This window comes from Cryptomeria japonica, unplaced genomic scaffold (genome assembly GCF_030272615.1).
Source record: "Cryptomeria japonica unplaced genomic scaffold, Sugi_1.0 HiC_scaffold_24, whole genome shotgun sequence".
Classification (NCBI taxonomy): domain Eukaryota; kingdom Viridiplantae; phylum Streptophyta; class Pinopsida; order Cupressales; family Cupressaceae; genus Cryptomeria; species Cryptomeria japonica.
The window spans coordinates 622,501-645,000 of NW_026728846.1; the positions used below are offsets into that span (position 1 = coordinate 622,501).

Sequence of the window (22,500 nt, forward strand, 5' to 3'; positions counted from 1 at the left end):
ACAAGCACACACACACAAGCATCCTCGGAAGAGGACAGTTCGAGTGACAGGTCAAATCCAAGAGTTCCGAAGACTACCTCCAGGAACAATCGGGAACAAGACCGATTACAAGTCGTCGAGTCTGTTACTGGGCGAACACGAGATGCGCACAGGAAATCGATCAGCCCTCACAATGGCCCAAGGCCAGAGATCGGACTGCTACGATTTACCCCAACAATCATCGTGCCACTCTTCGCAGAGAGGTGATAGACGCCAACGAGCCCGCGCATAGCAATCGAGGTGTAAAAAGGGCGTTGAAGGCAGGAAGCCTGGACGAAAGAGGCTACGAGGTCACCTCGAAGCGGTCTAAGAATCGGGCGCACTTGGGGCGACTACCAGTGCCAACCCCTTATCCCGCGGTGCGTCCGACACACAGAAATTTCCAAGGCGGCCAAGGAGCCTCCCCGCATAGCAATCGGGGTGTGAGGTTACGGATGCAGCATTGATAGCAATCGAGGTGTGAGGCGAAGGATGCAGAAGTGAGAGCCGAGGGATGTAGCAGAGATAGCAATCGGGGTGTGTGATGCAGAAGAGATAGCAATCGAGGTGTGCGGTGGGAAGGGCCCAGCAGCCAGAATGCATGAAGCGACGGATGAAGCAGTGATGACAACCGGGCTGTGAGGAGAGGAGGGATGCAGCCAAGAAAGCAATCAGGGCTCGAGGCAAGGGATGCATCAAGGATAGCAATCATGTTGTGAGGCGAGATTCCAAAGGCTAAACGTGAGAGGCTGCAGGGTCGACTCAGAGAGGTCTATGCATGTGAGAGGCTGAAAGCAAGGTCGACTCGGAGCGGTCTATGCATCGGGCGCGCTTGGGGCGACTACCAGTGCCAACCCCTTATCCCGCGACGCGTCCGACAAAGAGAACGTTCCAAGGCGGCAGAGGAGGTTACCAGCCGAAGGATGCAGTAGCAATAACAGGTATAGTTCCGCGGCGGCCGAGAAGACTCACCGCATAGGAATCGGGATGCGAGGCGAGGGATGCGGCGGGAAGGCCCCGACGGCTAAACGGAAGAGGCTGCAGGGCCGCCTCGGAATGGTCCAAGCATCGGATGCGATTGGGACGACTACCAGTGCCAACCCCTTATCCCGCGATGCGTCCGATACACAGATAGTTCCAAGGCGGCCGAGGAGCCTCACCGCATATCAATCGGGGTGCGAGGCGAGGGATGGGGCGGGAAGGCCCCAACGGCTAGACGGAAGAGGCTTCAGGGCCACCTCGGAATGGTCCAAGCATCGGACGCGCTTGGGGCGACTGCCAGTGCCAACCCCTTATCCCGCGATGCGTCCGATACACAGATGGTTCCAAGGCGGCCGAGGAGCCTCACCGCATAGCAATCGGGGGTGCGAGGCGAGGGATGGGGCGGGAAGGCCCCAACGGCTAGACGGAAGAGGCTTCAGGGCCGCCTAGGAATGGTCCAAGCATCGGACACGCTTGGGGCGACTACCAGTGACAGCCCCCTATCCCGCGATGCGTCCGATACGAAGATGGTTCCAAGGCGGCCGAGGAGCCTCACCGCATAGCAATCGGGGTGCGAGGTGGGGGATGCGGCGAGATGGCCCCAACGGCTAGACGGAAGAGGCCACAGGGCCGCGTCGGAATAGTCCAAGCATCGGACGCGCTTGGGGCGACTACCAGTGACAACCCCTTATCCCGCGATGCGTCCGATACGAAGATAGTTCCAAGGCGGCCGAGGAGCCTCACCGCATAGCAATCGGGGTGCGAGGTGGGGGATGCGGCGAGATGGCCCCAACGGCTAGACGGAAGAGGCTGCAGGGCCGCCTCGGAATAGTCCAAGCATCGGACGCGCTTGGGGCCACTACCAGTGACAACCCCTTATCCCGCGATGCGTCCGATACGAAGATAGTTCCAAGGCGGCCGAAGAGCCTCACCGCATAGCAATCGGGGTGCGAGGTGGGGGATGCGGCGAGATGGCCCCAACGGCTAGACGGAAGAGGCCACAGGGCCGCCTCGGAATAGTCCAAGCATCGGACGCGCTTGGGGCGACTACCAGTGACAACCCCTTATCCCGCGATGCGTCCGATACGAAGATAGTTCCCAGGCGGCCGAGGAGCCTCACCGCATAGCAATCGGGGTGCGAGGCGAGGGATGCGGCGAGATGGCCCCAAAGGCTAGACGGAAGAGGCTGCAGGGCTGCCTCGGAATAGTCCAAGCATCGGACGCGCTTGGGGCGACTACCACTGCCAACCCCTTATCCCGCGATGCGTCCGATACACAGATAGTTCCGAGGCGGCCGAGGAGGTGGGGGATGCAGCGAGATGGCCCCAACGGCTAGACGGAAGAGGCTGCAGGGCCGCCTCGGAATAGTCCAAGCATCGGACGCGCTTGGGGCGACTACCAGTGACAACCCCTTATCCCGCGATGCGTCCGATACACAGATAGTTCCGAGGCGGCCAAGGAGCCTCACCGCATAGCAATCGTGGTGCGAGGTGGGGGATGCGGCGAGATGGCCCCAACGGCTAGACGGAAGAGGCTGCAGGGCCGCCTCGGAATGGTCCAAGCATCGGATGCGCTTGGGGCGACTACCACTGCCAACCCCTTATCCCGCGATGCGTCCGATACACAGATAGTTCCAAGGCGGCCGAGGAGCCTCACAGCATAGCAATCAGGGTGCGAGGCGAGGGATGCGGCGAGAAAGCCCCAACGGCTAGAGGGAAGAGGCTTCAGGTCCGCCTCGGAATGGTCCAAGCATCGGACGCGCTTGGGGCGACTACCAGTGACAACCCCTTATCCCGCGACGCGTCCGATACACAGATAGTTCCAAGGCGGCCGAGGAGCCTCACCGCATAGCAATCGGGGTGCGAGGCGAGGGATGCGGCGAGAAGGACCCAACGGCTACACGGAAGAGGCTTCGGGGCCGCCTCGGAATGGTCCAAGCATCGGACGCGCTTGGGGCGACTACCAGTGACAACCCCTTATCCCGCGACGCGTCCGATACACAGATAGTTCCAAGGCGGCCGAGGAGCCTCACCGCATAGCAATCGGGGTGCGAGGCGAGGGATGCGGCGAGAAGGACCCAACGGCTACACGGAAGAGGCTTCGGGGCCGCCTCGGAATGGTCCAAGCATCGGACGCGCTTGGGGCGACTACCAGTGACAACCCCTTATCCCGCGACGCGTCCGATACACAGATAGTTCCAAGGCGGCCGAGGAGCCTCACCGCATAGCAATCGGGGTGCGAGGCGAGGGATGCGGCGAGAAGGACCCAACGGCTAGACGGAAGAGGCTTCGGGTCCGCCTCGGAATGGTCCAAGCATCGGACGCGCTTGGGGCGACTACCAGTGACAACCCCTTATCCCGCGACGCGTCCGATACACAGATAGTTCCAAGGCGGCCGAGGAGCCTCACCGCATAGCAATCGGGGTGCGAGGCGAGGGATGCGGCGAGAAGGACCCAACGGCTAGACGGAAGAGGCTTCGGGTCCGCCTCGGAATGGTCCAAGCATCGGACGCGCTTGGGGCGACTACCAGTGACAACCCCTTATCCCGCGACGCGTCCGATACACAGATAGTTCCAAGGCGGCCGAGGAGCCTCACCGCATAGCAATCGGGGTGCGAGGCGAGGGATGCGGCGAGAAGGACCCAACGGCTAGACGGAAGAGGCTTCGGGTCCGCCTCGGAATGGTCCAAGCATCGGACGCGCTTGGGGCGACTACCAGTGACAACCCCTTATCCCGCGACGCGTCCGATACACAGATAGTTCCGAGGCGGCCGAGGAGCCTCACCGCATAGCAATCGGGGTGCGAGGCGAAGGATGCGGCGAGAAGGACCCAACGGCTAGACGGAAGAGGCTTCGGGTCCGCCTCGGAATGGTCCAAGCATCGGACGCGCTTGGGGCGACTACCAGTGACAACCCCTTATCCCGCGACGCGTCCGATACACAGATAGTTCCAAGGCGGCCGAGGAGCCTCACCGCATAGCAATCGGGGTGCGAGGCGAGGGATGCGGCGAGAAGGACCCAACGGCTAGACGGAAGAGGCTTCAGGGCCGCCTCGGAATGGTCCAAGCATCGAACGCGCTTGGGGCGACTACCAGTGACAACCCCTTATCCCGCGACGCGTCCGATACACAGATAGTTCCGAGGCGGCCGAGGAGCCTCACCGCATAGCAATCGGGGTGCGAGGCGAGGGATGCGGCGAGAAGGACCCAACGGCTAGACGGAAGAGGCTTCAGGGCCGCCTCGGAATGGTCCAAGCATCGGACGCGCTTGGGGCGACTACCAGTGACAACCCCTTATCCCGCGACGCGTCCGATACACAGATAGTTCCGAGGCGGCCGAGGAGCCTCACCGCATAGCAATCGGGGTGCGAGGCGAGGGATGCGGCGAGAAGGACCCAACGGCTAGACGGAAGAGGCTTCAGGGCCGCCTCGGAATGGTCCAAGCATCGGACGCGCTTGGGGCGACTACCAATGACAACCCCTTATCCCGCGACGCGTCCGATACACAGATAGTTCCGAGGCGGCCGAGGAGCCTCACCGCATAGCAATCGGGGTGCGAGGCGAGGGATGCGGCGAGAAGGACCCAACGGCTAGACGGAAGAGGCTTCAGGGCCGCCTCGGAATGGTCCAAGCATCGGACGCGCTTGGGGCGACTACCAGTGACAACCCCTTATCCCGCGACGCGTCCGATACACAGATAGTTCCGAGGCGGCCGAGGAGCCTCACCGCATAGCAATCGGGGTGCGAGGCGAGGGATGCGGCGAGAAGGACCCAACGGCTAGACGGAAGAGGCTTCAGGGCCGCCTCGGAATGGTCCAAGCATCGGACGTGCTTGGGGCGACTACCGTTGCCAACCCCTTATCCCGCGATGCGTCTGATACACAGATAGTTCCGAGGCGGCCGAGGAGCCTCACCGCATAGCAATCGGGTTGCGAGGCAGATTATTGGGAAGGGAACCCCCTGGGATGCGGCTCAAGCAGTGCCCAAAGGGACTGGAATGCGGAATCACATCGAGAGACCCAAATGCTATACGAGGGCTCAAATCGAATTATCGATTTGGCCACGACATGGACGCATCGGAACGACTACCTTTGCCGAACCACTCGCAATTGCATCCATACCGAAACCAATAGACATTTCCGTTAGAGCCCTCGCATAGCATTCGGGAATCTCGCATGCCCCTCTAAATCGACCAATGCTGGCGCTCAATGAAAATCCGAGCGCTACCACCGTTCGAGCGCCAGCATTGGTCGAGTTAGAGGGGCACGGGGGAGAATGCTCCAGTCAACACCTCCCCTATATAAGTTATTTGTCCGATTCTCGCACAACCGTAGTCTGCCTCGTCGAATCAAACAACGGTCCCAGATTCCGACTTCCGTTCCGTAGAGACCCAAAAGCTAGATGGAGGCTCGCAAGAAAGAGAGTCGGCGCATAGCAATCGGGTTTCTCGAACGTTTAGGGACCGAGCTCACTTGCGGATAGGGCAAAATCCGCCAAGCAACCCAAAAGCTAGACGGGGGCTCGAATCGAATCGCCTAGGCGGCCACAACAACGACGTGTTGGATCGACTACCAGTGCCAAACCATTCAGCAAGACTAGTCTGTGTCGAGGCCGGATAGAGATTCTCAGAGAGCGCCCGCATAGCATTTAGGAGACCTGCCGCGTCCCTCACACTCGACAAATGGTGGTGCACGTTTATAAATCCGAGCGATCCCAACCCTTTCAAGCACCAACATCGGTCGAGATAGAGGGGCACGGAGGGGGCTGCGTGAGACAACACAGTCCCCTATATAAGTTATTTGTCCGATTCTCACACATCCGAAGAATGGTCATCAAATCGGACAACAGCCCAAACTTCCGACTTCCGTCCCAGAAAGCCCAAGAGCTATCTAAAACGTTCATGGCCGGAACTCGATCGCGGCTATACCAGTCCGCCAAGCAACCCAAAAGCTAGACTGGAGCTCTAGTCGAATCACCTCTGTGGCCATTGCAAGGACGTGTTGGAGCGACTACCATTGCCGAACCATTCCGCAGGTCGAGTCCATACCAAGGCCGCATAGAGATTCACGATGAGCTCCTGCATAGCAATCAGGAGACTTGCCGTGTCCATCACAATCGATAAATCCTGGTGCAAGATTTTTGCATCCGAGCGCTCCAACCAGTCGAGCACCAGCATCAATCGACATAAACGGGCACGGGGGGAGGATGCTCGAGAACACTACCTCCCCTATATAAGTTATTTGTCCGATTCTCAAGCAGCCGAAGTCTGGTCATCGAATCGGGTCAAAGACCACAACTTCCGACTTTACCCACAATGCAAGTCATCGAATCGAACATCGGCCCCCGAGTCGGACTCCATGCGTATGTCAGGTCATCGGACCCAAATTCCGCCTTCCTGCGCATGGCGGGCCATCAATATCAACTCGGTCATCGGACCCAAACTCCGCCTTTTTGCGTATGGCACGCCTTCAAATCGGTCATCGGACCCAAATTCCGCCTTCCTGTGCATGGCGGGCCATCAACATCAACTCGGTCATCGGACCCAAATTCCGCCTTTCTGCGCATGGCACGCCATCAACTCGGTCATCGGACCCAAATTCCGCCTTCCTGCGCATGGCAGGTCATCGGACACAAATTCAGACCTCGCCAATATGCCTACGTATCGAATCGGTCATCGGACCCAACTTCCGACTTCATCCATACTGTAGGGTCTTTGAGGTTGGCGCGGTGCGCTCAACCCAGGGAGTCGACCCATCGAAGCATACACCTCCCCTATATAAGCTATTTGTCCGATTCCCACACCTGTGTAGTTTGCACCTCTGACCAGGACATCGACCCCAACTTCCGAACTCGACTGCAACGACGGCACCAGCGCCTTGGTGCGCACCTTGCGACGCACAGTCCCAACATTCGCCTTCCTGCACATGGCAGGTCATCGGACCCAAATTCCGACCTCGCGAGTATGCCTACATATCGAATCGGTCATCGGACCCAACTTCCGACTTCATCCATACCGTAGGGTCTTTGAGGTTGGCGCGGTGCGCTCAACCCGGGGAGTCGACCCAACGAAGCATACACCTCCCCTATATAAGCTATTTGTCCGATTCCCACACCTGTGTAGTTTGCACCTCCGATCAAGACATCGACCCCAACTTCCGAACTCGCCTCCAACGACCGAACCAGCGCCTTGGTGCGCACCTTGCAACGCACAGTGCCAACATTCGCCTTCCTGCACGTGGCAGGTCATCGGACCCAAATTCCGACCTCGCGAGTATGCCTACATATCGAATCGGTCATCGGACCCAACTTCCGACTTCATCCATACCGTAGGGTCTTTGAGGTTGGCGCGGTGCGCTCAACCCGGGGAGTCGACCCAACGAAGCATACACCTCCCCTATATAAGCTATTTGTCCGATTCCCACACCTGTGTAGCTTGCACCTCCGATCAGGACATCGACCCCAACTTCCGAACTCGACTAAAAAGACCGCACCAGCGCCTTGGTGTGCACCTTGCAACGCACAGTGTCAACATTCGCCTTCCTGCACATGGCAGGTCATCGGACCCAAATTCCGACCTCATGAGCATACCTACTAATCGAATCGGTCATCGGACCCAACTTCCGACTTCATCCATACCGTAGGGTCTTTGAGGTTGGCGCGGTGCGCTCAACCTGGGGAGTCGACCCATCGAAGCATACACCTCCCCTATATAAGCTATTTGTCCGATTCCGACACCTGTGTAGTTTGCACCTCCGCTCAGGACATCGACCCCAACTTCCGAACTCGCCTGCAACGACCGAACCAGCGCCTTGGTGCGCACCAAAAGTGCGCACTTTTGGAGGGCACTTTTGTGCGCTCCAAAGGTGCGCACTTTTGGAGGGCACTTTTCTGCGCTCCAAAGGTGCGCACTTTTGGAGGGCACTTTTTGGAGGGCACTTTTCTGCGCTCCAAAGGTGCGCACTTTTGGAGGGCACTTTTTGGAGGGCACTTTTCTGCGCTCCAAAGGTGCGCACTTTTGGAGGGCACTTTTTGGAGGGCACTTTTCTGCGCTCCAAAGGTGCGCACTTTTGGAGGGCACTTTTTGGAGGGCACTTTTCTGCGCTCCAAAGGTGCGCACTTTTGGAGGGCACTTTTTGGAGGGCACTTTTCTGCGCTCCAAAGGTGCGCACTTTTGGAGGGCACTTTTTGGAGGGCACTTTTCTGCGCTCCAAAGGTGCGCACTTTTGGAGGGCACTTTTTGGAGGGCACTTTTCTGCGCTCCAAAGGTGCGCACTTTTGGAGGGCACTTTTTGGAGGGCACTTTTCTGCGCTCCAAAGGTGCGCACTTTTGGAGGGCACTTTTTGGAGGGCACTTTTCTGCGCTCCAAAGGTGCGCACTTTTGGAGGGCACTTTTTGGAGGGCACTTTTCTGCGCTCCAAAGGTGCGCACTTTTGGAGGGCACTTTTGTGCACTCCAAAGGTGCGCACTTTTGGAGGGCACTTTTCCTGTGCTCCAAAGGTGCACACCTAGGTGAGCACCTTCGACCACACCTTGTAGCACACCAAACTCTGACTTTCGACTTCATCCGCAATGCAGGGTCTTTGAGGTTGGCGCAATGCGCACAACCAGGGGAGTCGACCCATCAAACCCAACACCTCCCCTATATAAGCTATTTGTCTGATTCTCATACATGCGTAGCCTGCAGGAGCAATTAGGACATCGACCCCAACTTTCGGCTTCTAAACGAAAACAAGGTCTTTGAGGTTGGTGTAATGCGAACAACTAGGGGAGTCAACCCATCAAACCCAACACCTCCCCTATATAAGCTATTTGTCTGATTCTCATACATGTGTAGTCTACAGGAGCAATTAGGACATCGACCCCAACTTTTGACTTCTTAACGAAAACAAGGTCTTTGAGGTTGACGTAATGCGCACAACCAGGGGAGTCGACCCATCAAACCCAACACCTCCCCTATATAAGCTATTTGTCCGATTCTCATACATGTGTAGCCTGCAGGAGCCATTAGGACATTGACCCCAACTTTTGACTTCTTAACGAAAACAAGGTCTTTGAGGTTGGCGTAATGCGCACAACCAAGGGAGTTGACCCATCAAACCCAACACCTCCCCTATATAAGCTATTTGTCTGATTCTCATACATGTGTAGCCTGCAACAACGATTAGGACATCCACCCCAACTTCTGAATTCGTCTGCGTTGACCGCACCAAAGGTGCACGCCTTGGTGCTCACCAAAATCCGACTTCCGACTTCTTCTGCTATGCGGGGTCTTTGAGGTTGGCGCAGTGCGCACAACCAGGGGAGTCAACCCACCGAATGCAACACCTCCCCTATATAAGCTATTTGTCTGATTCTCATACATGCGTAGACTGCAGCAATGATTAGGACATCCACCCCAACTTTTGACTTCTTAAACAAGACAGGGTCTTTGAAGTTGGTGCAGTGCACACAACCAGGGGAGTCGACCCATCAAACGCAACACCTCCCCTATATAAAGCTATTTGTCCGATTCTCATACGTGTAGTCTGCAGCAGCGATTAGGACATCGACCCCAACTTCCGAATTCGTTTGCATTGACCGCACCAAAGGTGCACGCCTTGGTGTGCACCCTGGAGTGCACTTTGGTGCTCACCTCGGTGCACACTTTGGTGTGCACCTCGGTGTGCACCAAAGGTGCGCACCTTGGAGCGCACCAAAGGTGTACACTTTGGAGCGCACCACATAGGGTCTTTGAGAGGTTGGCGCAGTGCGCACACCAAGGTGGGTGTTGAGGTGCGTGCCGAGGTGGGTGGGTGCTAGGGTGCGCTCCATGGTGGGTGCCAGGGTGGGTGCGTGCTAGGGTGGATTCCAAAGAGGGTCATAGGGTGGGTGCCAAGGTGGGTTGGTGATATAGTGGGTTCAAAGGTGGGTACTAGGGTGGGTTCCAAGGTGGGTCACAAGTTGGGTGCCAGGATGCGTGGGTGTTAGGTTGGGTGCCAAGGTGGGCTCCTGCGTGGGTGGGTGCTAGGGTGGGTTTCAAGGTGGACGCGAGGGCGGGTGCCAAGGTGGGTAACAAGTTGGGTGTTAGGATGGGTGAGTGCTAGAGTGGGTGCCAAGGTGGGTGGGTGCTAAGGTGGATGCCAAGGTGGTTCACAGGGTGGGTGGGTTCTAGGGTGAGTTCCAAGGTGGGTCACAGGTTCAGTGCTAGGGTGGGTGTCAAGGCGGGTGTCGAGGTGCCTGGGTGCTAGGGTGTGGATGCCAATGTGGGTCATAGGGTGGGTACTAGGGTGGGCTGCAATGTGGGTGCCAAGGTGGGTAACATGCTCGGTGGGTTCTAAATTGGGTGCCAGGGTGGGTGTGCACCCACCTTGCCCGAGGTGGGTGCCAAGGTGCCAGTGTGGGTGGGTGCTAAGGTGGATGCCAAGGTGGGTGAGAAGGTGGGTGATAGGTTGAGTGGTAGGATGGGTGGGTGCCAAGATGGGTCACAGGGTGGGTGCAAGGGTGGGTAGGTGCTAGGGTTGGTGTCAGGGTGGGTGGGTGCTAGGTTGGGTTCCAAGGTGGGTGCGAGGGTGAGTGTCAAGGTGGGTCACAGGTTAGGTGCTAGGATGGGTGAGTGCTAGGGTGCAAAGGTGCCAGGGTGGGTGCTAGGATGGGTCGATGCTAGGGTGAGTGGCAAGGTGGGTGCCGAGGTGGGTGCCAAGTCGGCGACTGCTATGGTGGATGCCAAGGTGGGTCACGGGGTGGGTGCCAAGTTGCTAGGTTGGGTTCCAAGGTGGGTGCCAACGTGGGTGCTAGGGTGCGTGGGTTAAAGGGTGTGTCACAACGTGGGTGCCAGGATGGGTGCGCACCCACACTGGCCAAGACGGGTGCGGGTGCAAGGTTGGGTTCCAAGCCCGGTCACAGGCTGGGTGCTAGGATGGGTGGGTGCCAAGGTGGGCACCAGGGTGGGTGCACCCACCCTGGCCAAGGTGGGTCACGGGGTGGGTCCTAGGGTGGGTAACGGGGTGGGTACTAAGGTGCGTGCCAAGGTGGGTCATAGGGTGGGTGCCAAGGTGGGCACCAGGGTGGGTGTGCACCAACCCTAGCCAGGGTAGGTCACGGGGTGGTTGTCGGGGTGGGCGTCAAGGAGCCAAGGTGGGTGGCAAGTAGCCAAGTTGCGTGCCAAGGTGGGTGTCGGGGTGGGTGCCAAGGATCCAAGGTGGGTGCCAAGGAACCAAGGTGGGTGTCTGGGTGGGTGCCGAGGTGGGAGCCAGGGTGGGTCCCAAGGTGAGTGCAAAGGTGGGTGCCAGGGTCAAGGTGAGTGCCAATGTGGGTTCCAAGGTGCCAGGGTCAGGGTGAGTGCCAATGTGGGTTCAAAGGTGCTAAGTTGGGTGCGAGGTTGGGTGCGAGGGTGGGTGGGTGCCAAGGTGTGCTAGGTGGAAGCCCGGGTGGGTCGGCATCCCATGGGTGTCGAGTTGGGTGCCTGATGGGTGCTTCTTGTCAAGTTTTAGTCGTCGGGACTCATTTCGAGCCTTAGAGGTCGTTTCTTGTCCGGTTGCCCTGTCTTCGACCTGGGAACCCAATTTTGGTCCTCGGGTCCCATTTTTTTTTGTCTCGCATCCCACTTTTGGCCTGTGGCCTTTTCGGGGTCGATTCTCGTTTTGGGCATCAGAGCATGTTTCTTCTCCTAAAACCCAATATTTGTTTATTAAGTCTCGGAACACATTTTTGTTCTCGTGGACCCATCATGGGTCTTGGAACGCATTTGTGGTCCTTGGGTCCCATTTTGCATCCCGAAACTTGTGTTTTGGTGCTTGATCCCTATTTTGGGTGCCCACCTTGCACCAAGTGCGCACCCGGGGCAAACCGAGCGCCTTGGTGCACCGGGGCAAGATCGAGCGTGCACCCGAGGCGCCCCGAACATGCACCAAGGTGCACTCGGCCCACATGTGAGCGCAGGTCGTTGCGCCCGAGGTGGTGTGTGGGCACCGCGTTGCAGACGGGACACTGCACGCACACGACGCCCCCTCCAGGTGCACGCACGTAGGCCGGGCCGGGTGCACACCCGACGCCCTAGCAAGGTGCGCGCACCCGGGCAGGGCTCACACTTGGCGAACGGGGCGCACTTCGCGAGGGAGGGTGTGCACCTCGACGGGGGTGGGTGGCCGGGGTGGATTCGCACGTGGGTCGCGGTTTGCTAAGTACACACTGCGACAAGCTCATAACGGGTGCGATCATACCAGCATTAGTGCACCGGATCCCATCAGAACTCCGCAGTTAAGCGCGCTTGGGCCGGAGTAGTACTGGGATGGGTGACCTCCCGGGAAGTCCCGGTGTTGCACCCTTTTTTAGTTTTTCGCCGGGCGTCGCAATGCTATTTGAATAAACCTTTTGCCCGTTTGCGTTCTCGTCGGGGCCGGGCCGGGCCGGGGTGCGCTGCCCGCACTACCGCGCGCGCGGGGGGCGACACCGAGCGCGCACCCGAGGCACCCCGAGCACACAGGCCACGGTGCAACCCGGGCGTTGTGCGCGCACCCCGGTGCGCCCGAGGTGCTGCGCGCGCACCCAGGTGAAATCGGTGTGCACCTCGGCCAGTGCGCGCTCGGTCGAGTCGCGCACGTTGGCCAAGGTGCACGGTGATGTTTCTTACTCTAAGGTTCCGCACCAGACGCCCGGGACAGGTGAGCGAAGCTGGGCGGGGCCGGGTGCGCGGCCGGGGCAGGTGCACGCAGCTGGAGAGAGCTTTGGAGCACACTTCGGAGCGCACCAATGATGCGCTCCATTCAAAAGTTTCCTGAAAAGGCAAAAAAAGTTGAGATTATAGAATTTCCCACTTGAGAGATTGTAAAAAAAAAAAATTTAAAATGAAGGAAACGCGGGTGCCAAGGTGTGCGCAGCCCAGCCAAGGTGTGCGCACCAAGGCGCCCACCCTGGCGAAGGTGCACGCAAGGTGCGCACCCGAGGCAAACCGGACAATTAACCCAACTTTCGACTTCGCGCGCACCTTGGAGCGCACTTCGGAGCGCTCCTTGGTGCGCACCAATCTTGGGCACCTCGGAGTGCACCATGGCGCCCACCAAGGTGCGCACCCGGGGCAAACCGAGCTCCGACTTCGTGCGCACCTTGGAGCGCACGAAAGGTGCGCACCATGGCGCCCACCAAGGTGCGCAGCCCAGCCAAGGCGTGCGCATCAAGGTGCGCACCCTGGCGAAGGTGCGCACCCGGGGCAAACCGAGCTCCGACTTCGTGCGCACCTTGGAGCGCACAAAAGGTGCGCAACCCAGCCAAGGTGTGCGCACCCCGGTCAAACCGAGCTCCGAATCGTGCGCACCAGAGGTGCACGCCATCGTGCGCACCTTGGAGCACACTTCGGAGCCCTCCTTGGTGCGCGCCGATGTTGCGCACCTCGGAGCGCACCCGGGGAAAACAATGCAATTAACCCGACTTTCGACTTCGTGGGCACCTCGGAGCGCTCTCGGGTTCGCACCTCGGAGCACACCGAGGTGCGCACCTTTGATGCGCTGCCTTCACCAATTTCCAGAAAAGGCAAGAAAACATTGAGAAGGTGTGCGCACCGAGGTGCCCACCCTGGCGAAGGTGCACGCGAGGTGCGCACCCGGGGCAAACCGGGCTCCGACTTCGTGCACGCCGCACCTTGGAGCACACTTCGGAGCGCTCCTTGGTGCGCACCAGGGCGCGCAACCCAGCCGAGGTGCCCACCCCGGCGAAGGTGCACGCGAGGTGCGCACCCGGGGCAAACCGGGCTCCGACTTCGTGCACGCCATGGTGCCCACCGCGGCGAAGGTGCACGCGAGGTGCGCACCCGGGGCAAACCGGGCTCCGACTTCGTGCACGCCGCACCTTGGAGCACACTTCGGAGCGCTCCTTGGTGCGCACCATGGTGCCCACCAGGGCGCGCAACCCCGCCGAAGGTGCACGCGAGGTGCGCACCCGGGGCAAACCGGGCTCCGACTTCGTGCACGCCGCACCTTGGAGCACACTTCGGAGCGCTCCTTGGTGCGCACCATGGTGCCCACCAGGGCGCGCAACCCCGCCGAAGGTGCACGCGAGGTGCGCACCCGGGGCAAACCGGGCTCCGACTTCGTGCACGCCATGGTGCGCACCGCGGCGAAGGTGCGCACCCGGGGCAAACCGGGCTCCGACTTCGTGCACGCCGCACCTTGGAGCACACTTCGGAGCGCTCCTTGGTGCGCACCAGGGCGCGCAACCCAGCCGAGGTGCCCACCCCGGCGAAGGTGCACGCGAGGTGCGTACCCGGGGCAAACCGGGCTCCGACTTCGTGCACGCCGCACCTTGGAGCACACTTCGGAGCGCTCCTTGGTGCGCACCATGGTGCCCACCAGGCCGCGCAACCCAGCCAAGGTGTGCGCACCAAGGTGCACGCGAGGTGCGCACCCGGGGCAAACCGGGGTCCGACTTCGTGCACGCCGCACCTTGGAGCACACATCGGGGCGCTCCCGGGTTCGCACCGGCGTTGCGCACCGTGGTGGGCACCTCGGAGCACACCAAGGTGGGCAGCGAGGTGCGCACCTTTGATGCGATGCCTTCACTAATTTCCATAAAAGGCAAAAAAAAAACGAGATTTTAAAATTTCCGTTTTGAAAGATAGTGAGAAAAAGGGAATGCTGGTGCCATCTTGAGCCCGCCCTGGTGCGCAGCCCAGCCAAGGTGTGCGCACCAAGGTGCCCACCCTGGCGAAGGTGCGCGCCCGGGCAATTAACCCAACTTCCAACTTCGCGCGCGCCAGGGTGGGAGCGCACCCAACAACCGGGCCTGGGAAGAGCCAATGCGAGAAACCCCACCAAACGCTCTGACAAAAAAAGAGGGGGCGCTCCAGTAACCCCGCTTCGGAGCGCACCCTGGGCAAACCCAGCCAAGGTGCCCACCCCGGCCAAGGTGCAGGCGAGGTGCGCACCCGGGGCAAACCGGGCTCCGACAACGTGCACGCCGCACCTTGGAGCACACTTCGTAGCGCTCCCGGGTGCGCACCTCAGAGCACACCAAGGTGGGCAGCGAGGTGCGCACCTTTGATGCGCTGCCTTCACTAATTTCCAGAAAAGGCAAAAAAAAAAGGAGATTTTAAAATTTCCGTTTTGAAAGATAGTGAAAAAAACGGAACGCGCGTGCCATCTTGAGCCCGCCCTGGTGCGCAGCCCAGGTAAGGTGCCCACCCTGGCAAAGGTGCGCACCCGGGCAATTAACCCTACTTCCGACTTCGTGCGCGCCAGGGTGGCAACCGGGCCTCGGAAGAGCCAATGCGAGAAACCCCACCAAACGCTCCGACAAAAAAAGAGGCGGCGCTCCAATAACCCCGCTTCGGAGCGCAGCCGGGGCAAACCCAGCCAAGGTGCCCACCCCGACGAAGGTGCACGCGAGGTGCGCACCCGGGGCAAACCGGGCTCCGACAACGTGCACGCAGCACCTTGGAGCACACTTCGAAGCACTCCCGGGTGCCCACCGGCGTTGCGCACCGTGGTGGGCAGCGAGGTGCGCACCTTTGATGCGCTGCCTTCACTAATTTCCAGAAAAAGGCAAAAAAAAATGAGATTTTAAAATTTCCGTTTTGAAAGATAGTGAAAAAAAAGGAACGCGGGTGCCATCTTGAGCCCGCCCTGGTGCGCAGCCCAGGCAAGGCATGCGCACCAAGGTGCCCACCCGAGGTGCACACCCGGGGCAAACCGGGCTCCGACTTCGTGCAGGCCGCACCTTGGAGCACACTTCGGAGCGCTCCTTGGTGCGCACCATGGTGCCCACCAGGGCGCGCAACCCAGCCAAGGTCTGCACACCAAGGTGCCCACCCCGGCGAAGGTGCACGCGAGGTGCGCACCCGGGGCAAACCGGGCTCCGACTTCGTGCACGCCATGGTGCCCACCGCGGCGAAGGTGCACGCGAGGTGCGCACCCGGGGCAAACCGGGCTCCGACTTCGTGCACGCCGCACCTTGGAGCACACTTCGGAGCGCTCCTTGGTGCGCACCATGGTGCCCACCAGGGCGCGCAACCCAGCCAAGGTGTGCGCACCAAGGTGCACGCGAGGTGCGCACCCGGGGCAAACCGGGGTCCGACTTCGTGCACGCCGCACCTTGGAGCACACATCGGAGCGCTCCCAGGTTCGCACCAGCGTTGCGCACCTTTGATGCGCTGCCTTCACTAATTTCCAGAAAAGGCAAAAAAAAACGATATTTTAAAATTTCCGTTCTGAAAGATAGTGAAAAAAACGGAACGCGGGTGCCATCTTGAGCCCTTCCTGGTGCGCAGCCCAGGCAAGTTGTGCACACCAAGGTGCCCACCCTGGCGGAGGTGCGCGCCCGGGGCAAACCGGGCTCCGACTTCGTGCACTGCATGGTGCCCACCAAGGCGCGCAACCCAGCCAAGGTGCCCACCGCAGCGAAGGTGCACGCGAGGTGCACACCCGGGGCAAACCGGGCTCCGACTTCGTGCACGCCGCACCTTGGAGCACACTTCAGAGCGCTCCTTGGTGCGCACCAGGGCGCGCAACCCAGCCGAGGTGCCCACCCCGGCGAAGGTGCACGCGAGGTGCGCACCCGGGGCAAACCGGGCTCCGACTTCGTGCACGCCATGGTGCCCACCGCGGCGAAGGTGCGCACCCGGGGCAAACCGGGCTCCGACTTCGTGCACGCCGCACCTTGGAGCACACTTCGGAGCGCTCCTTGGTGCGCACCATGGTGCCCACCAGGCCGCGCAACCCAGCCAAGGTGTGCGCACCAAGGTGCACGCGAGGTGCGCACCCGGGGCAAACCGGGGTCCGACTTCGTGCACGCCGCACCTTGGAGCACACATCGGGGCGCTCCCGGGTTCGCACCGGCGTTGCGCACCGTGGTGGGCACCTCGGAGCACACCAAGGTGGGCAGCGAGGTGCGCACCTTTGATGCGATGCCTTCACTAATTTCCATAAAAGGCAAAAAAAAAACGAGATTTTAAAATTTCCGTTTTGAAAGATAGTGAGAAAAAGGGAATGCTGGTGCCATCTTGAGCCCGCCCTGGTGCGCAGCCCAGCCAAGGTTTGCGCACCAAGGTGCCCACCCTGGCGAAGGTGCGCGCCCGGGCAATTAACCCAACTTCCAACTTCGCGCGCGCCAGGGTGGGAGCGCACCCAACAACCGGGCCTGGGAAGAGCCAATGCGAGAAACCCCACCAAACTCTCTGACAAAAAAAGAGGGGGCGCTCCAGTAACCCCGCTTCGGAGCGCACCCTGGGCAAACCCAGCCAAGGTGCCCACCCCGGCCAAGGTGCAGGCGAGGTGCGCACCCGGGGCAAACCGGGCTCCGACAACGTGCACGCCGCACCTTGGAGCACACTTCGTAGCGCTCCCGGGTGCGCACCTCAGAGCACACCAAGGTGGGCAGCGAGGTGCGCACCTTTGATGCGCTGCCTTCACTAATTTCCAGAAAAGGCAAAAAAAAAAGGAGATTTTAAAATTTCCGTTTTGAAAGATAGTGAAAAAAACGGAACGCGCGTGCCATCTTGAGCCCGCCCTGGTGCGCAGCCCAGGTAAGGTGCCACCCTGGCAAAGGTGCGCACCCGGGCAATTAACCCTACTTCCGACTTCGTGCGCGCCAGGGTGGCAACCGGGCCTCGGAAGAGCCAATGCGAGAAACCCCACCAAACGCTCCGACAAAAAAAGAGGCGGCGCTCCAATAACCCCGCTTCGGAGCGCAGCCGGGGCAAACCAAGCCAAGGTGCCCACCCCGACGAAGGTGCACGCGAGGTGCGCACCCGGGGCAAACCGGGCTCCGACAACGTGCACGCAACACCTTGGAGCACACTTCGAAGCACTCCCGGGTGCCCACCGGCGTTGCGCACCGTGGTGGGCAGCGAGGTGCGCACCTTTGATGCGCTGCCTTCACTAATTTCCAGAAAAAGGCAAAAAAAAATGAGATTTTAAAATTTCCGTTTTGAAAGATAGTGAAAAAAAAGGAACGCGGGTGCCATCTTGAGCCCGCCCTGGTGCGCAGCCCAGGCAAGGCATGCGCACCAAGGTGCCCACCCGAGGTGCACACCCGGGGCAAACCGGGCTCCGACTTCGTGCAGGCCGCACCTTGGAGCACACTTCGGAGCGCTCCTTGGTGCGCACCATGGTGCCCACCAGGGCGCACCCGGGGCAAACCGGGCTCCGACTTTGTGCACGCCGCACCTTGGAGCACACATCGGAGCGCTCCCAGGTTCGCACCAGCGTTGCGCACCTTTGATGCGCTGCCTTCACTAATTTCCAGAAAAGGCAAAAAAAAACGATATTTTAAAATTTCCGTTCTGAAAGATAGTGAAAAAAACGGAACGCGGGTGCCATCTTGAGCCCTTCCTGGTGCGCAGCCCAGGCAAGTTGTGCGCACCAAGGTGCCCACCCTGGCGGAGGTGCGCGCCCGGGGCAAACCGGGCTCCGACTTCGTGCACTGCATGGTGCCCACCAAGGCGCGCAACCCAGCCAAGGTGCCCACCGCAGCGAAGGTGCACGCGAGGTGCGCACCCGAGGTGCACACCCGGGGCAAACCGGGCTCCGACTTCGTGCACGCCGCACCTTGGAGCACACTTCAGAGCGCTCCTTGGTACGCACCAGGGCGCGCAACCCAGCCAAGGTGCTCACCCCGGCGAAGGTGCACGCGAGGTGCGCACCCGGGGCAAACCGGGCTCGGACTTCGTGCACGCCGCACCTTGGAGCACACATCGGAGCGCTCCCAGGTTCGCACCAGCATTGCGCACCTTTGATGCGCTGCCTTCACTAATTTCCAGAAAAGGCAAAAAAAAGAAAAAAATGAGATTTTAAAATTTCCGTTTTGAAAGATAGTGAAAAAAACGGAACGCGGGTGCCATCTTGAGCCCGCCCTGGTGTGCAGCCCAGGCAAGTTGTGCGCACCAAGGCACCCACCCTGGCCAAGGTGGGTCACGGGGTGGGTCCTAGGGTGGGTAACGGGGTGGGTACTAAGGTGCGTGCCAAGGTGGGTCATAGGGTGGGTGCCAAGGTGGGCACCAGGGTGGGTGTGCACCAACCCTAGCCAGGGTAGGTCACGGGGTGGTTGTCGGGGTGGGCGTCAAGGAGCCAAGGTGGGTGGCAAGTAGCCAAGTTGCGTGCCAAGGTGGGTGTCGGGGTGGGTGCCAAGGATCCAAGGTGGGTGCCAAGGAACCAAGGTGGGTGTCTGGGTGGGTGCCGAGGTGGGAGCCAGGGTGGGTCCCAAGGTGAGTGCAAAGGTGGGTGCCAGGGTCAAGGTGAGTGCCAATGTGGGTTCCAAGGTGCCAGGGTCAGGGTGAGTGCCAATGTGGGTTCAAAGGTGCTAAGTTGGGTGCGAGGTTGGGTGCGAGGGTGGGTGGGTGCCAAGGTGTGCTAGGTGGAAGCCCGGGTGGGTCGGCATCCCATGGGTGTCGAGTTGGGTGCCTGATGGGTGCTTCTTGTCAAGTTTTAGTCGTCGGGACTCATTTCGAGCCTTAGAGGTCGTTTCTTGTCCGGTTGCCCTGTCTTCGACCTGGGAACCCAATTTTGGTCCTCGGGTCCCATTTTTTTTTGTCTCGCATCCCACTTTTGGCCTGTGGCCTTTTCGGGGTCGATTCTCGTTTTGGGCATCAGAGCATGTTTCTTCTCCTAAAACCCAATATTTGTTTATTAAGTCTCGGAACACATTTTTGTTCTCGTGGACCCATCATGGGTCTTGGAACGCATTTGTGGTCCTTGGGTCCCATTTTGCATCCTGAAACTTGTGTTTTGGTGCTTGATCCCTATTTTGGGTGCCCACCTTGCACCAAGTGCGCACCCGGGGCAAACCGAGCGCCTTGGTGCACCGGGGCAAGATCGAGCGTGCACCCGAGGCGCCCCGAACATGCACCAAGGTGCACTCGGCCCACATGTGAGCGCAGGTCGTTGCGCCCGAGGTGGTGTGTGGGCACCGCGTTGCAGACGGGACACTGCACGCACACGACGCCCCCTCCAGGTGCACGCACGTAGGCCGGGCCGGGTGCACACCCGACGCCCTAGCAAGGTGCGCGCACCCGGGCAGGGCTCACACTTGGCGAACGGGGCGCACTTCGCGAGGGAGGGTGTGCACCTCGACGGGGGTGGGTGGCCGGGGTGGATTCGCACGTGGGTCGCGGTTTGCTAAGTACACACTGCGACAAGCTCATAACGGGTGCGATCATACCAGCGTTAGTGCACCGGATCCCATCAGAACTCCGCAGTTAAGCGCGCTTGGGCCGGAGTAGTACTGGGATGGGTGACCTCCCGGGAAGTCCCGGTGTTGCACCCTTTTTTAGTTTTTCGCCGGGCATCGCAATGCTATTTGAATAAACCTTTTGCCCGTTTGCGTTCTCGTCGGGGCCGGGCCGGGCCGGGGTGCGCTGCCCGCACTACCGCGCGCGCGGGGGCGACACCGAGCGCGCACCCGAGGCGCCCCGAGCACACAGGCCACGGTGCAACCCGGGCGTTGTGCGCGCACCCCGGTGCGCCCGAGGTGCTGCGCGCGCACCCAGGTGAAATCGGTGTGCACCTCGGCCAGTGCGCGCTCGGTCGAGTCGCGCACGTTGGCCAAGGTGCACGGTGATGTTTCTTACTCTAAGGTTCCGCACCAGACGCCCGGGACAGGTGAGCGAAGCTGGGCGGGGCCGGGTGCGCGGCCGGGGCAGGTGCACGCAGCTGGAGAGAGCTTTGGAGCACACTTCGGAGCGCACCAATGATGCGCTCCATTCAAAAGTTTCCTGAAAAGGCAAAAAAAGTTGAGATTATAGAATTTCCCACTTGAGAGATTGTAAAAAAAAAAAATTTAAAATGAAGGAAACGCGGGTGCCAAGGTGTGCGCAGCCCAGCCAAGGTGTGCGCACCAAGGCGCCCACCCTGGCGAAGGTGCACGCAAGGTGCGCACCCGAGGCAAACCGGACAATTAACCCAACTTTCGACTTCGCGCGCACCTTGGAGCGCACTTCGGAGCGCTCCTTGGTGCGCACCAATCTTGGGCACCTCGGAGTGCACCATGGCGCCCACCAAGGTGCGCACCCGGGGCAAACCGAGCTCCGACTTCGTGCGCACCTTGGAGCGCACGAAAGGTGCGCACCATGGCGCCCACCAAGGTGCGCAGCCCAGCCAAGGCGTGCGCATCAAGGTGCGCACCCTGGCGAAGGTGCGCACCCGGGGCAAACCGAGCTCCGACTTCGTGCGCACCTTGGAGCGCACAAAAGGTGCGCAACCCAGCCAAGGTGTGCGCACCCCGGTCAAACCGAGCTCCGAATCGTGCGCACCAGAGGTGCACGCCATCGTGCGCACCTTGGAGCACACTTCGGAGCCCTCCTTGGTGCGCGCCGATGTTGCGCACCTCGGAGCGCACCCGGGGAAAACAATGCAATTAACCCGACTTTCGACTTCGTGGGCACCTCGGAGCGCTCTCGGGTTCGCACCTCGGAGCACACCGAGGTGCGCACCTTTGATGCGCTGCCTTCACCAATTTCCAGAAAAGGCAAGAAAACATTGAGAAGGTGTGCGCACCGAGGTGCCCACCCTGGCGAAGGTGCACGCGAGGTGCGCACCCGGGGCAAACCGGGCTCCGACTTCGTGCACGCCGCACCTTGGAGCACACTTCGGAGCGCTCCTTGGTGCGCACCAGGGCGCGCAACCCAGCCGAGGTGCCCACCCCGGCGAAGGTGCACGCGAGGTGCGCACCCGGGGCAAACCGGGCTCCGACTTCGTGCACGCCATGGTGCCCACCGCGGCGAAGGTGCACGCGAGGTGCGCACCCGGGGCAAACCGGGCTCCGACTTCGTGCACGCCGCACCTTGGAGCACACTTCGGAGCGCTCCTTGGTGCGCACCATGGTGCCCACCAGGGCGCGCAACCCCGCCGAAGGTGCACGCGAGGTGCGCACCCGGGGCAAACCGGGCTCCGACTTCGTGCACGCCGCACCTTGGAGCACACTTCGGAGCGCTCCTTGGTGCGCACCATGGTGCCCACCAGGGCGCGCAACCCCGCCGAAGGTGCACGCGAGGTGCGCACCCGGGGCAAACCGGGCTCCGACTTCGTGCACGCCATGGTGCGCACCGCGGCGAAGGTGCGCACCCGGGGCAAACCGGGCTCCGACTTCGTGCACGCCGCACCTTGGAGCACACTTCGGAGCGCTCCTTGGTGCGCACCAGGGCGCGCAACCCAGCCGAGGTGCCCACCCCGGCGAAGGTGCACGCGAGGTGCGTACCCGGGGCAAACCGGGCTCCGACTTCGTGCACGCCGCACCTTGGAGCACACTTCGGAGCGCTCCTTGGTGCGCACCATGGTGCCCACCAGGCCGCGCAACCCAGCCAAGGTGTGCGCACCAAGGTGCACGCGAGGTGCGCACCCGGGGCAAACCGGGGTCCGACTTCGTGCACGCCGCACCTTGGAGCACACATCGGGGCGCTCCCGGGTTCGCACCGGCGTTGCGCACCGTGGTGGGCACCTCGGAGCACACCAAGGTGGGCAGCGAGGTGCGCACCTTTGATGCGATGCCTTCACTAATTTCCATAAAAGGCAAAAAAAAAACGAGATTTTAAAATTTCCGTTTT

At 60.7% G+C, this 22,500-nt stretch overlaps 2 non-coding genes across 2 annotated transcripts; both read left to right on the top strand.

Annotated features, from left to right (window-relative positions):
* Positions 1–12,182: 12,182 nt before the first annotated feature.
* LOC131861122 (5S ribosomal RNA) lies at positions 12,183–12,301 on the top strand. Its single transcript, XR_009360200.1, has one exon. It is a non-coding gene; the product is annotated as a 5S ribosomal RNA (ribosomal RNA).
* Positions 12,302–20,106: 7,805 nt separating this feature from the next.
* On the top strand, positions 20,107–20,225 carry LOC131861351 (5S ribosomal RNA). Its single transcript, XR_009360426.1, has one exon. It is a non-coding gene; the product is annotated as a 5S ribosomal RNA (ribosomal RNA).
* The last annotated feature ends 2,275 nt before the right edge of the window (positions 20,226–22,500 follow it).